General features: G+C 35.0%; 1 protein-coding gene across 5 annotated transcripts in view; it reads right to left on the reverse strand.

The window, feature by feature from the left end:
- MAPK10 (mitogen-activated protein kinase 10) overlaps nt 1–13,040 on the reverse strand; it is a 431,719-nt gene that overhangs the window by 298,193 nt on the left and 120,486 nt on the right. For 2 of the 5 annotated variants that reach the window (XM_039845810.1, XM_039845811.1), the window contains one exon: nt 4,292–4,389. The exons of the other annotated variants lie outside the window; for them this stretch is intronic. The gene's annotated coding sequence lies outside the window, so the exon portion shown is untranslated. The remainder of the gene's footprint in view (nt 1–4,291; nt 4,390–13,040) is intronic. 5 annotated transcript variants of the gene reach the window in all.

A 13,040-nucleotide genomic window follows, 5' to 3' on the forward strand; every position in this document is an offset into this window, starting at 1 on the left:
GGCCTCACCTCTCCAGCAATCAGCTGCTGTGAGCTACTCTTCATGAAGCTGCATTATGGGTGAACAGATAAAACCTCATCTGTGCCCTTACATAAATTTCCTCCAATCTGGAGACAGGATTAAAACAGTGTTTTTTCTGCAGTTAGCACTGAGCCTATTCCTCTAATTCCAAACCTTTGACTTCAGTATAACCATAGGGGAATCATTAATCTGGTTCCGTCTGGAACTAGTGATTCTTGTACTTTAGCTTTGTTATTCAAAAATACTAACAACTTAGCATTATTTGATGTACATGATAGCAGGTGTTGTGTGTGAGCTCCTTACAGCTCCTGCCAAGCACCTCGACAATACTTAGGGCAGTTCTGTCCACGAAGATAGTATCCTTATATCTTTTCAGGGCCTATGCAAAACAGCTGCTTTCTGAGAGGTTTTATTTTTTGGTCTATTTGCACTATTTGTGCAACCTTTTTCAAAATATTGTAATATTATTTAGAAAACACCCTTCTGTTTTCTCCATATTTGGATTCATTTTCAGACATGAAAGCCTACACACAAGTCAGTTATGAAATTGAGGAAGATGAGACTAGAGATTCATAATTTGCATTCAAGTCTATTTGTATATCTAATAGCTTCTTCCTTAAGCAGTTTTAGTACATAAAATTATATTTGAATTTCTCAAATTTGTATGTCACCAAAATGCAAGTTTCTATAAATATTATCATAGATCACCACTCTAATCATAGTAAAAAAGCTCTGCTTGAATAATTACCCTTTAAGATAAGAGCAAATGGAAACAGAATCCATTAATACTTTAGATTTTTACCTTCTGGTCATATTAACCAGAGTAATTAGATCTTTAGTCATACAATGCATATGTATACATGCAAGTTTTTTAAGTATATTATGATCAAAGAATAATAGAACTATCTACTCAAAGCATTCACAACTGTTTTTATAACTCCACATCAAGCCAAGTGTGGAGTGAAAAATGAACAGAGGCCTGAATCCATGGCTTACAGAGCCAGCAGTCAGGCTACCTCTCTAGGCAGTGAACTCTATCTCTGGTCATCCTCAAGTGAAGATTTAATTTCTTGGAGATATAGGAGAAGAAATTCCTGCATTGAGTGTGAAATTAGACTGGATAAAGCTAAAAATAAATTCATGTGCAACAAAATACATGATGCTTATTACCACGGGGAAGGGAGATCGGGTCCTCAGAAAAGCAATAAGAGCAGTGGCATGGACTGTTGTTGTCTTTCAGTTCTCAGAACGCATTCACATTCATTTCTTTCCAGGACAACCATCCCTTTCACATTCTCAGTCCAATTATTTCAGGTAAAACTAACTCAACTTCTGGGATCAGGAGCAAAGTCTACTGGAGTCATAACCAAACAGTACATCCATCTCTTGGCCACATTAGTGATTTCTGGAGTGGGCACCAGGCAAAAATAGACCAATTAAGACCAATAAACTTAATTCTAAAATTTTCTTTACAGCATCAGAGAAGTGGAGTATCTCTCATGTTCAATTGGGTATTATCATGCTGTGTGAGCCTGAAAGGCCAGCTGGCAGAGCATGAAAATGAAAGCCAGTTGAGAAGTGGAGTAGAAAAGTGGATTCTGAGAATATCTTTTGAGTTCTGAAATCAGGTATATCTGTTCATTTGTATAAACCATTAAAGTCTTTTTTGTTTACTTGATAAGGCAGTTTGAGTTGGATCTTTTGTAGTCCACACACACACACACACACACACACACAAATCCTAATAAATAAAATGAGGGTAGTGGGGATTATAGTTCTCCACTCCATCTCCAGTAGTAATGACGGTACCAAACACATAGTATAGGTGCTCAATAAATACTTGCTGAATGAATGAATAAATTCCCCCAGAGGGAGGGGTCAGGACGGGGCTTCAAGAAGTAGGAAAGACCACAGGTTGGCTCAGAAGAGAAGAGGGGTGAAGAACTGGATTTTGGTGACAGTGTGTTGGTGAGGAGATTGTGTAGGACAGGACAAGTTTCTGGCAATTATGAATGTGAAACTTAAGGGAGATGAAGAGAGGCATAAAGGAAAAGTTTAAGAGGATTTGCTCTATGGTAAGCTACATATAAGATTCCTATACAAAGAAAATAAAATCTAAGGTTCTGTTGTATATTGTTCAAGGCTTTGGAGTTAGACATATGTCTTTGAATGTGAGTTATTGCAGAGGCTGGCTTCATGTGTGCAGAGTACACTTGCCAGACTTAATGAGGATTATCCATACGTATGTAAATTCTTTAAGTAGAAATCAGATTGAAATGTATTGATAAAAACAGACATATCTTGACCTTTCATTAAGAGAAAAAAACAAAAGGATTTTTTTTTTCTTCAAGCATTGCTTGGATTGGAAAGTTAAAATCATTTAACAAGATAATTCAAAAAGCTTACCCAATCAATTTGAATATTTATTTCAATAAATTCCAGTCAAATTTTTGGCCATCTAAGTTCACTTCTTACAGATTCTTCTTTTATATCAAATTAATGGTTTTACTTTTTTTTTTAAAAGCACTACTTTACTTTTTCAAATAAAAAGAAAGAGAGGCATATTAGAAAATCGAGAAATGTGATTTATTATATATATCGACTTTGACAGTCCTACAATTTTTCATAAATTTAGAATATTTATGATTACCTTAACTCAATAATGTTTATGATAAAAAATAAAGAAAGCAATGTTTGTGACAGAACCACTACCAGGCAAACATTGAGAAGCTGCATATTTCAAATACTGCCACTTCAGCTTTTGTTCCATTGAGTTATAATTTTTTTCCTGAGGGAATCAAGGAATATTTTCAGCTTCTTTAAAAAGAACCAGTCTTGTCGTGATGCTAAATATGAGCATCTTTTACTTAAACTCTATGAGACATCCTCATTCAATTTGTGGGTCTGGTCATACTTGAAGGCTTGAAGCAGAATGATGAAAAATGAAAACAAATTTGAAAGCTCTCCTTGACACCAGGGACAACAACAGAGACATGCCCGTAACTCTCTCTGTGATCTTAAGTGTCTTTCTTACCTTCTTTATATCTCACTAAATCAAATTAGGTGAAGGACCTCTTTAAAGGTATTAGATCCACTCTATTACTGCAACATTAAGAGCATAACACTAGAGGTAGGAGGAGGTATGGCTGGAGTGCGATAAGGTGGGGATAATGTTTCACTGATGCACCACATTCTCCTTTTTATCAGTGCACTGGGGTCATTTTTAGGACAAATCTAAGTAAGCAATCTTTCCAACATGGAAAGCCTGGAGCTCCTCTGCTCAATATGGTAAGCACTAGCCATATGTGGCAATTGAGCGCTAAAATGTGGCTAGACCAAATTATAATGAACCATGTAAGTGTAGAATACACATTGTATTTTAAAAACCTAGTACCAAAAAAATGTAAAGTATCTCAGTAATTTTAATATTGATAGCATATTGCAATTAAAATACTTTAGATATAGAGTTAAATAAAATATACTATTAAAATTAATTTTACCTTTTTGCTTTTTAAAGTAGCTTCAAGATCATTTTAAATTATATAAGTAGCTCACCTTTACAACTCTTGTTATATTTTTATTGGACAATGATAGCTTAGAGCATAAACTATGTGAGAGAGAAGAAAAAGATGAAATGAGCATACAACAGAAAAAGAAGATGATCCAAAAATAAATCAGGAAAGAGGCACTGCCATTAAATACACCTAAAAAATTATTAATTCCTCAGTGGGAGGGAATTATAAAGTAAGAAGCCCACTGTGGTTGGCCTAACTAACTTAACTGTGTGTATGGTTCTCAGTCTGTGAAGTGAATTTATTCATTCTAAATAAATTCTTTTGTTGTCACCTTCAAAAATTCCTCCTTCAAGTGTTGTCATAGATGGATAGATAGATGGATGAGAGAGAGCGAGAGATAAATGGATGGATGGATGGATGGATGGATGGATGGATGGATGGATGGACGGATGGATGGATAGACAGACAGAGGGAAACAAACAAAAACTTTGTTCTTTGGATAATGAATAAACACTAAAATTCAATTGGGGGGGAGGGAATGCCCATAGTATATTATTTATAAAGACTTTTTTCCCTAAGGCCCAAAGATCTTGTGGCTAATTATGACTGAATATTTATTATATGCCAGGCACTGCTTTCAACACTCTAAGAGGACTAACTCATTTAAATTCAAAACCACTCTATATGGTAAATAGTATTATCATCAATACCCGCTTTAAAATGAGGAGACTAAAGCTCAGAAAGTTGTCACTTACCAGCAGTCAGGCTGCTAGCAAACAGCGGAGCTCAGATTGAACTCAAATAATATGTCTATACAATCCATGCTTCTGGTCACTGCACAGTTCTGCCTCACCTAAAGACGAATTCAAATTAAGTCAAAAGGTTCTTACTTAGCCCACAGTTTTTCCTCAGTATTAATGTGCTTTGTTATTAATTACTAATATAAAATCTCTACTTTTGGAATATGAGTAGTTTGAGGACAAGAACCACAGCTATAACCTGCAGCCAATATAGCTTTATCAATTGTTTCATTCAACAAACCCAGTAATGAACACCTAATATATATTAGGTGCCCTAAGAGGCACTGGGAGTATAAGATAAGGAAAACAGTCTCTGGCTTTAATGTCCTTACAGTTTGAGGTGGTTCCTTAGTTTTAACACAATATGACAAATGCTGTTCTAGTGGTACAAATCTCATGCAATGAGGACACAGAGAAAGAAACAATTAATTCTGCTTAGCAATATTATAAAATAATAAAAACTTGATAACAACTTAAAGATTCACTTACTTTAAATTTTCCATAATATATATAAAATTATAGAGTTTCTACAAAAAAAAATCACTTACACGAGATGTAAAGGAGTGTGGGGAACTATAACCTTGGAAACATGATGCAGCTAAGAAATTCTTTTATGGCATCTGTTGCTAATGCATAAATATATAATATATTCTCATACAGACATAAAAATTATTTTCGCATCTTACAATCACATCATGTACAAAGTTACTGCTAAACTATCATTACTTTACCACTGTGTTGGAAATTTTAATGATATGCCCTAGAATCAGAAAAGTTTCTGACATTTCTTCCTTTTCTTCCTTTTTTCCCAGTAATGGAGAGGTCTAACTTGCTGAAAATAGTAAGCTACCACAAAGACATGACAGCACAACAGAAAATCTCTTTTAGTCCCAAAGCCCATATTAGTGCACTGAAACCAGAATATTGTTAACAGTTGACTTATTTTTTATATTAAATGTCCTTGAATCAATTTTTGTTTTTCACAGAAATAAAACATTACGATAAGCTTTCTAATTGCACAAGGTGTTATTTGATGTGTGACAGATGTTGCTGTTGGAAAGAAGGATTTAATGGTAGGATTTGCCCCTTTGCAGTTTCTTTGGATATATCTAATTCGATGACATTTGAGTGCCAAAAGTTCAGAGGCTTCACCATAACATGATCTATGTAAAATGATTCTACGGTGAGCTGTAATTAACCATTATTCCTTTTTTTTAAAAAAAGTAATATCCAATAAATGTGAGAAGATTTGATTATATGCTTACATATACATAGATAATAAATATAGATTGCAAGATCAAATGTGAATCACTAGGTCAATTTTCTCAGAAAATTGTAATTTACAGAATTACGAATTAATGGTTTAGTGTATCTGACTATGTGCTTTATTAATGAAATTTTTATTTCTGATTTGCTGTTATTCCTTTAACAGGATTAAAAAGATATCTAAAGCAATATACTGAAGGAAAAACACTAAATTTTGAGTCAAAACCTGAATACCAAAACCTAAAGTGAACTAAAAGATTATCATTAGCTTCCTAATATTAGAGCAGAAATGCAATACATGATATATTTTGTACATCGTTATATCTGTGAATATATGACATGGTATGTAGGTATGCATTATCCTGTCCTCTACTAGTAATAGCTTTTACTGATTTGCACATTGGCTTTAGATGCTTGGCTTCTGTTGAAAGACAATGTAAGAAATAGCATTAAAAATTGCAATAGTGAGAGGGATGTTGCTGAGGTTATTACCCGTTAGGGCATCCTATATAAAGTGCTATGTGATAAATGTCTTTTAGATCTTATAAACGGAAAAGCTTTACTCTGATTAGAAGCTGAAATGTTTTACTCTTACCAATCATGTTTCTCATGTCACTTTGGCTACCTGGAAGCTAACACCTCAATGTGTGACCCAAATTCATCACACAAAACACCATATTCTCCATGTTTTACTCTATAATTTCTAGTTTAAGTTATATTTTTCTTTGTTGCACTTTTTAAATTTAATCATTTACATTTCTCAATTGTATTATATAAAAGTGGAGTATAAATAAACTTATATATTGTGTTACTAATCAGTATGACCTTGAACAAATCTCTTAATCTCTAAGTTTTTATTTTTTCACTTATGAAATAAAGATAATACTCATAGGATGTTGTAAAACTCAAAATAGATGATTTTTACAGTGTTTATGGGTCATCTTACAAATACTAGGGCTTATTATCTGCCCAAAGAGAGCAGCACTTAAATTTGTATTAGCTCTGTAACCTCAGAATACCTGCTACTGTTTTGGAGTCTCTTAAATCTTTCTTTTGTAAAACTATTCCTCCTCCTCCATCGCTGTCCAGCTCCAGAGGTGTACACATGACTAAGCCCTGGCTAAAAAGCATCCCATGCATTTGGCCATAGTCATTAGTTCCATCTGGGCATATGACCCAAGCTAGAACAAGGAAAGTCATACCTGAGATTTGCTGGAGCATAGGGAATGAAGAATTTTAGAGAAAAATACATAAGATATCTTTCCCAACATTTGGCATAAAATACAGAAATTTTTCTGCATTCCCAAGCATTTCTCCGAAGTTGTCCACAATGAGATGATCTAAGTTTAGAGCTACTAAAAGGACATTCGTTTATACTTTTTACACTTTGTAGGGAGAGTATAGTGTAGAATAAAACCAAACTGATGCAAAGGAAAAATTAAGAGAGACAGAGATCAAGTATTCTAATCACAAAATTTGAGTCCCTGGATTCGCTCATGTCTGAAACCCTTTGCACCCCTACAGCATCACGTGAGTTATCATCATTATCTCTCTAATTCACAATTTTATTTCTGGCAAATTAACAGGACAGCAGAAATCTACTTGATCATCCTATAATACTATTTTAAAATATGTCTAATCAGTATAGAAAATTCAAACTCATTGGCCAGGATATTTTAAAATAAGCCACCACACCTATGAGTAAAAAGTCTGGATTTGTGAGAAGGAAAATCCACTATAATTGTAATACGTGAATCTAGACTTTCTGAGAAGTAGGTGCTAAAATGGGGAGGGAGCTGGGAAAGTCTATTCATTTGACTATAATACAAGTCAGACCTTGGAAAGGAAAACTGGATGAACACACTGAAAACACAGTAGACTACAGTGGAGTCTAAAAGGTTCAACAAGGCCATTAGGCAGACCTCAAACTTAAAGTTGGGCTGGCTCCCCCAAGACCAGACCTGCTTTAGTATCTCTATCCCAGTCAGTCATGTCTGGGGCTCAAATTTAACAGTGGATTTCAGAATGAGTAGCCAGAACACTTGGTCAATTACACTCCTCATAGTTTGAGGTCTGCAAGGCACATTGTCATGGCTGACACCTACAGTGAGCTCTTAGGGCACAGATAATATAACTGAGGTTAAGGCAGCAGATAAATACTAAATCAAAGGAAGAATGGCAGGAACTAAGTCAATTTTTTTTTTCTTTCTGATAATTCAGAAACAAGAAATACTGATGGCTTCATATGGATTCCTGGTCCTGGGTACTATACACAATTGGTTATAAGACTTATAGCCTTTGCCTAACTTTTTCAGATGGCTCCTGAGTAAAAAGAGGTTCCCAGACCCAATTCCAATGTGTGTGTGTGAAGGCTTCCCCACAACAACAAGCAATTCCTGAACACCAGCGGAGTGTCCGAGAATCCAATTCAATTCTGACACTGTCTACCAGGAAATAGATTCAGATTCCACAGGTTAAGGGCTCAATTCCACAAGAAGGCCCTCCACTTCAGATGCCAGTCAAAAGCCCAGGTCATGAACTGTGTTCTTAATTGACCGACTACAAATTGGAGGTTCCAACAACTCCCTCCAACTCAGGATGCCAATTGCAAGTCCAGGTTGTTGCCTGTACTTCTGACTGACTGGCTGGCTATAAATCAAAGGTTTCTACGAACCCTTCTTTGAGTTCGATTAATTTGCTAGAATGGCTCACAGAACTCAAGAAAACTTGTTTAATCAGTAGATTATTGATTTATTACAAAAGATATTAAAAGATATGAATCAACAGCCAGCTAAAGAGATAAATAAGATGAGGTCCCAAATGAAAGAGCTCTGTCCTTATGAGGTTTGGGGCCCAGTATGTTGGCACATGGAAGTATTCTGGTTCCCCAATATGGAAGCTTTCAGAAAAAGTCCAATAAGCGAGCTGTCCTTTTGGGTTTTTATGGAGGCTTCATTATATAGTCATGATTGACTAAGTCATTGGCCATTGGCAATTAATTCAACCTCAAGCTCCTCTTTCCCCTCAAATATCAGGGAGTGGGACTGATAGTTCCAATCCTCTAACTACATGGTTGGTTCCTACTGGTAACCAGTCCCCACCCTTGGGTGGGGTCCTAAAGTAGGCTCATTAAAATAACAAGAGATACCATTGTTGTTCTCATCACTTAGGAAATTTCAAAAGGTTTGGGAGCCATGAGCTAGGAACCATGGCTGTAGAGCAAATATAGCTAAGAAATATATATTTCAGCCATGTGAATGACCTAGGGAAAGAGTGAAGAAACAAATCAAGTCACTATACTGAAGCTAACAAATGACTTAAATCAGAATGGGTTGAAACATGAGGAATCAATTTTATCTTACTTTAACTAGCCTAAGAACTTAAACTCTAAACTTTTCAGTTGTGCATTAAAGCTTGGATGTACATAAATCCTACAGATAACCTTCTGAAGAATGTGGGAAAAAATGCTCCATTTTCCAGACCACCAGACATATAGAAGACTATCATCTCAGACCAATCCAGAAACTGAGAATACAGGACTTTTCTTCTCAAGAATGTGCTTTTTTACAAGCCCATGAAACAGAGATCAAAAGGATGATTGCCAGAGGGAAGAGGGATGGGAGATGGGTGAAAAAGGTGAAGGGGAACATAGTCAATAATATCGTGACAATCACTAGAATTAGTGTGGTGATCACATTATTAGGTATAAAAATGGCATATCAATATTGTACACCTGAAACTAATAGAACTAATATGATATTGTATACCAAGTATACTTAAATTTTTTTTAAGTTTTAAAAATGCTGTTTACCATAAAAATCCTCAACTTTTCTTTTTATTCAGAACACTCTGGGTATTCCCAAGTTGCACTTCGCTTAAGACCCTTGAATAAAACTTTGTCATTTAATTCTAGTGAAGCCTCCTGATTCATTTATGCTCAGTTGACAAACCAAATATATATATTTTTTATAAATATACATACATATTTCTTATGAATATATATATTTCTTATAAATCGTATCACACTCAGTATACTATCTGACTGATATAGGAAAGAGTGGTACAAACTTTAAGGCAGAAAAGCAAGACAATCAGTGAATACTCTCAAATCTCCTCTTGCAATTTACTGTCCCTAGGAAAATTGCACCCTAAGCCTGAATGCAAATATTCTAGGACCGTTTTCTTGGACTCCAGACTTCCATTGCTCTTGATGTTTAATTCATTGACTCTTTTTGTGCTAATGCTCTCACTAATGCCTGCTGTTTCATGCCGCTTCTATATCACCCATTAGGTGTGATGCTTTCTTATTATCATATACTATAGAGAAAGCATTTTACCACTGTTTAAAACTCTTATAATGATCTCCTTATATTAAATTTTAAAGTTGAGTATTGGCCATTTGATCCTGCCACTTTAAGCTCCACTTAAAAAGGAACGAAGCACAAACTTTTCAGAGGAAGATAATCTGTAAGCAGAAAAAGGTAAATCTATAAAAATCTTGTTTTCACAGAATCTTGAATGTACAACATACTCTTGAACGTACAACATAACCTCCAGATGTTGAAAGTCCTAGTTTCAAACTATCTCAGTAGCCAGAGAGTAAGAGTAGTGCCATGGTTAAGGGCTACCTGGATTCAACTCTTTGAATAAGAAAATAGGAATAGTGATATTACCTACTTCCTAGAATGGTTTATGTGAGTTAAACAAGAAAATCCTATGCAGGAGTTTGGCATGATCTTGGCACATTGTATTCAATGCTCATCTGCTTTTGTTTTTGTCTAAAGCACTCCACAGTATGAGACCTAGCATTTGGTAGAAGTTAGCTATTATTGTCTGCATAAGAATATGTGTAATTGTCAGGCCATATTTGCTGATTCGGAATTATAAAACTATAGTCTCCATATTAAGTCATTTTTGAAGATAGAGTCCAACCATTTATTCTATCAATTGTAGTTGATTAATAAAAAGATCCATTAGGTCTGGAAGCAAGGAGCTAGCAGATATCCCGTGGTGGATGAACTTGCAGAAATTTAATAGCCAGCTGCAAGGGGAAGCCCTAATTAGATAGTCAAAAAGGAGTTTTTAGTTAGTCACAAGGATTCCTTCAAAGTGTGTCCAAGTTGTCACAAATGTCAGGCTTTCCTTCTTCCTCGTGGCTGAATAGTATTCCATTGTGTATATATATCACACCTTCATACCCATTCATCTGTTGATGGAAACTTAGGTTGTTTCTATATCTTGGCTATTGTGAATAGTGCTTCAATGAACATGGGATGCAGATATCTCTACAAGATTCTGATTCAATTTCTTTGGATATATACCCAGAAGTGGAATTGCTGCATTATATGGCAGCTTTATTTTTAATTTTTTGAGGAATTCCCATACTGTTTTCCATAATGGCTGCACCAATTTACATTTCTACCAACAGTGCACAATGGCTGCCTTTTCTCCACATCCTCACCAACATTGTTATTTCTTCTTCTTTTTTTTTTTTTGTTTTGATGATAGCCATTCTAACAGGTGTAAGGTGATATTTCATTGTGATTTTGACTTTCATTTCCCTGATGATTAATCATGTCCAGCACCTTTTTCATGTGCCTGTTGGCCATTTGTATGTCTTCTTTGGAAAATTATCTATTCAGTTCTTCTGCCCATTTTTTAATTGGATTGTTTGTTTCCTTGTTTGTTTTACTATTGAGTTGTATGAGTTCTTTATATATATTGGATGTTAACCGTTTATCAGATATATTTTCTGCCATTCTTCAGGTTGCCTTTTCATTTTGTTAATTGTTTCTTTTGCTGTGTAGAAGCTTTTTTAATTTGATGTAGTAACACTTGTTTATTTTTGCTTTTATTGCTTGTGCTTTTGGTGTCATATCCAAAAAAATCATTGCCAAGATCACTGTCAAGGAGTTCTTTCCCTGTGTTTTCTCCTAAGACTTATACAGTTTCAAATGTTATGTTTAAGTCTTTAATCCATTTTGAGTTTATTTTTGTTCGTGATGGGAAATAGGGGTCCAATTTCACTTTTCTTGCATGTTGAATTCCTTTACAGTTTCCCCAACACCATTTATTGAAATGATTATCCTTTTCCCATTGAGTATTCTTGGCTTCCTTGTCAAATATTAGTTGATCATATACATGAGGTTTATTTCTGGGCTCATGATTCTGTTCAATTGGTCGACATGCTTATTTTTAGGCCACTACCACACTGTTTTGATTACTATAGCTTTCTAATATAGTTTTAAGTCAGGAAGTTTGATGCCTTGAGCTTTGTTCTTCTTTCTCAGGATTGTGTTGGCTATTTGAGGTCTTTTGAGTTCTCCTATGAGAAACTATAAAACGGTGTTATTACACAATGCAGATTTTGATAATTATAAGGAAAAGATAAGTGTTGTAAATCTCTGATGATTTGTTTTCTTCAGTAAAGAAGAAAACAAATAATCAATAGGAAACAGGTAGTAAGCAGGCATTATATTTATAATCAATAGGAAACAGGTAGTAAGCAGGCATTATATTTGGAGTAGAACATACCTACTATAATCTGATAAGAAAAGTTATAGATTTAACATCATTCCAGAGTCAGCTATTCTACCCATACAAAATATAGTTGAGACCTGGAGTTAACTAGTCCACACGTTTCAAAATCATTTACTAGCTATAAATTTCTCTTATCTCACAAAAATGCTCAGGAGACAGGAAGGAGTATTAAAAATTCAATACAACCTTGAAAACTAAAGACAACCTAATGCCAGAATCTTAAAGTAAATGACAGTAATTACAGAGTAGAATGGAGCTAGACAGAGAAAAATGTATCCAAATTGCATCACCAGGAATATGAGTTTCAGATGACACAAAGCTGGTTTTAAATTTCATCATCAACTATGTAGGTGATCCTGGTAAACTGAAATCTATAAAATTTTCTCTTCTGTAATAATGGTACCATTGTTATCAACTGAATTGTGACTCTCCAAACTTCATATGTTGAAGCCCTAATCTCCCAACGTGACTGTATTTGCAGATAGGCCTATAAAGAAGTAATTAATGTTAAATGAGGTCATAAAGGTGGGGCCCTAATCCAATAAGACTGATGTCCTGTAGGAGCAGGAAGAGATTCCAAGGTTGAATGAACAGAGAAAAGGCCATATGAGCACACACTGAGAAGGCAGTCATCTTCAAGCCAAGAAGAGAGACTTCGGGAGAAACCAACCCTGTTCATGCCTTGATCTTGGACTTCCACCTCCAGAACTGTGAGAAATAAATTTATTTTGTTTAAGCCCCTCTGAGTCTATGGTATTTTATTCTGGCAACTCAAGCAAACTAATATAATCACCTTCATGGGGTGTTGTGAGAACTGAGTAATGAGTATAGAGCCTGAAACTAGGAAAATGCTCAATAAAAGTTTGTTCCTATTATTGTTATTAATTAACAAACAGAG

This window comes from Pteropus medius, unplaced genomic scaffold (genome assembly GCF_902729225.1).
Source record: "Pteropus medius unplaced genomic scaffold, Ma_sr-lr_union100, whole genome shotgun sequence".
In the NCBI taxonomy this organism is placed as follows: Eukaryota; Metazoa; Chordata; class Mammalia; order Chiroptera; family Pteropodidae; genus Pteropus; species Pteropus medius.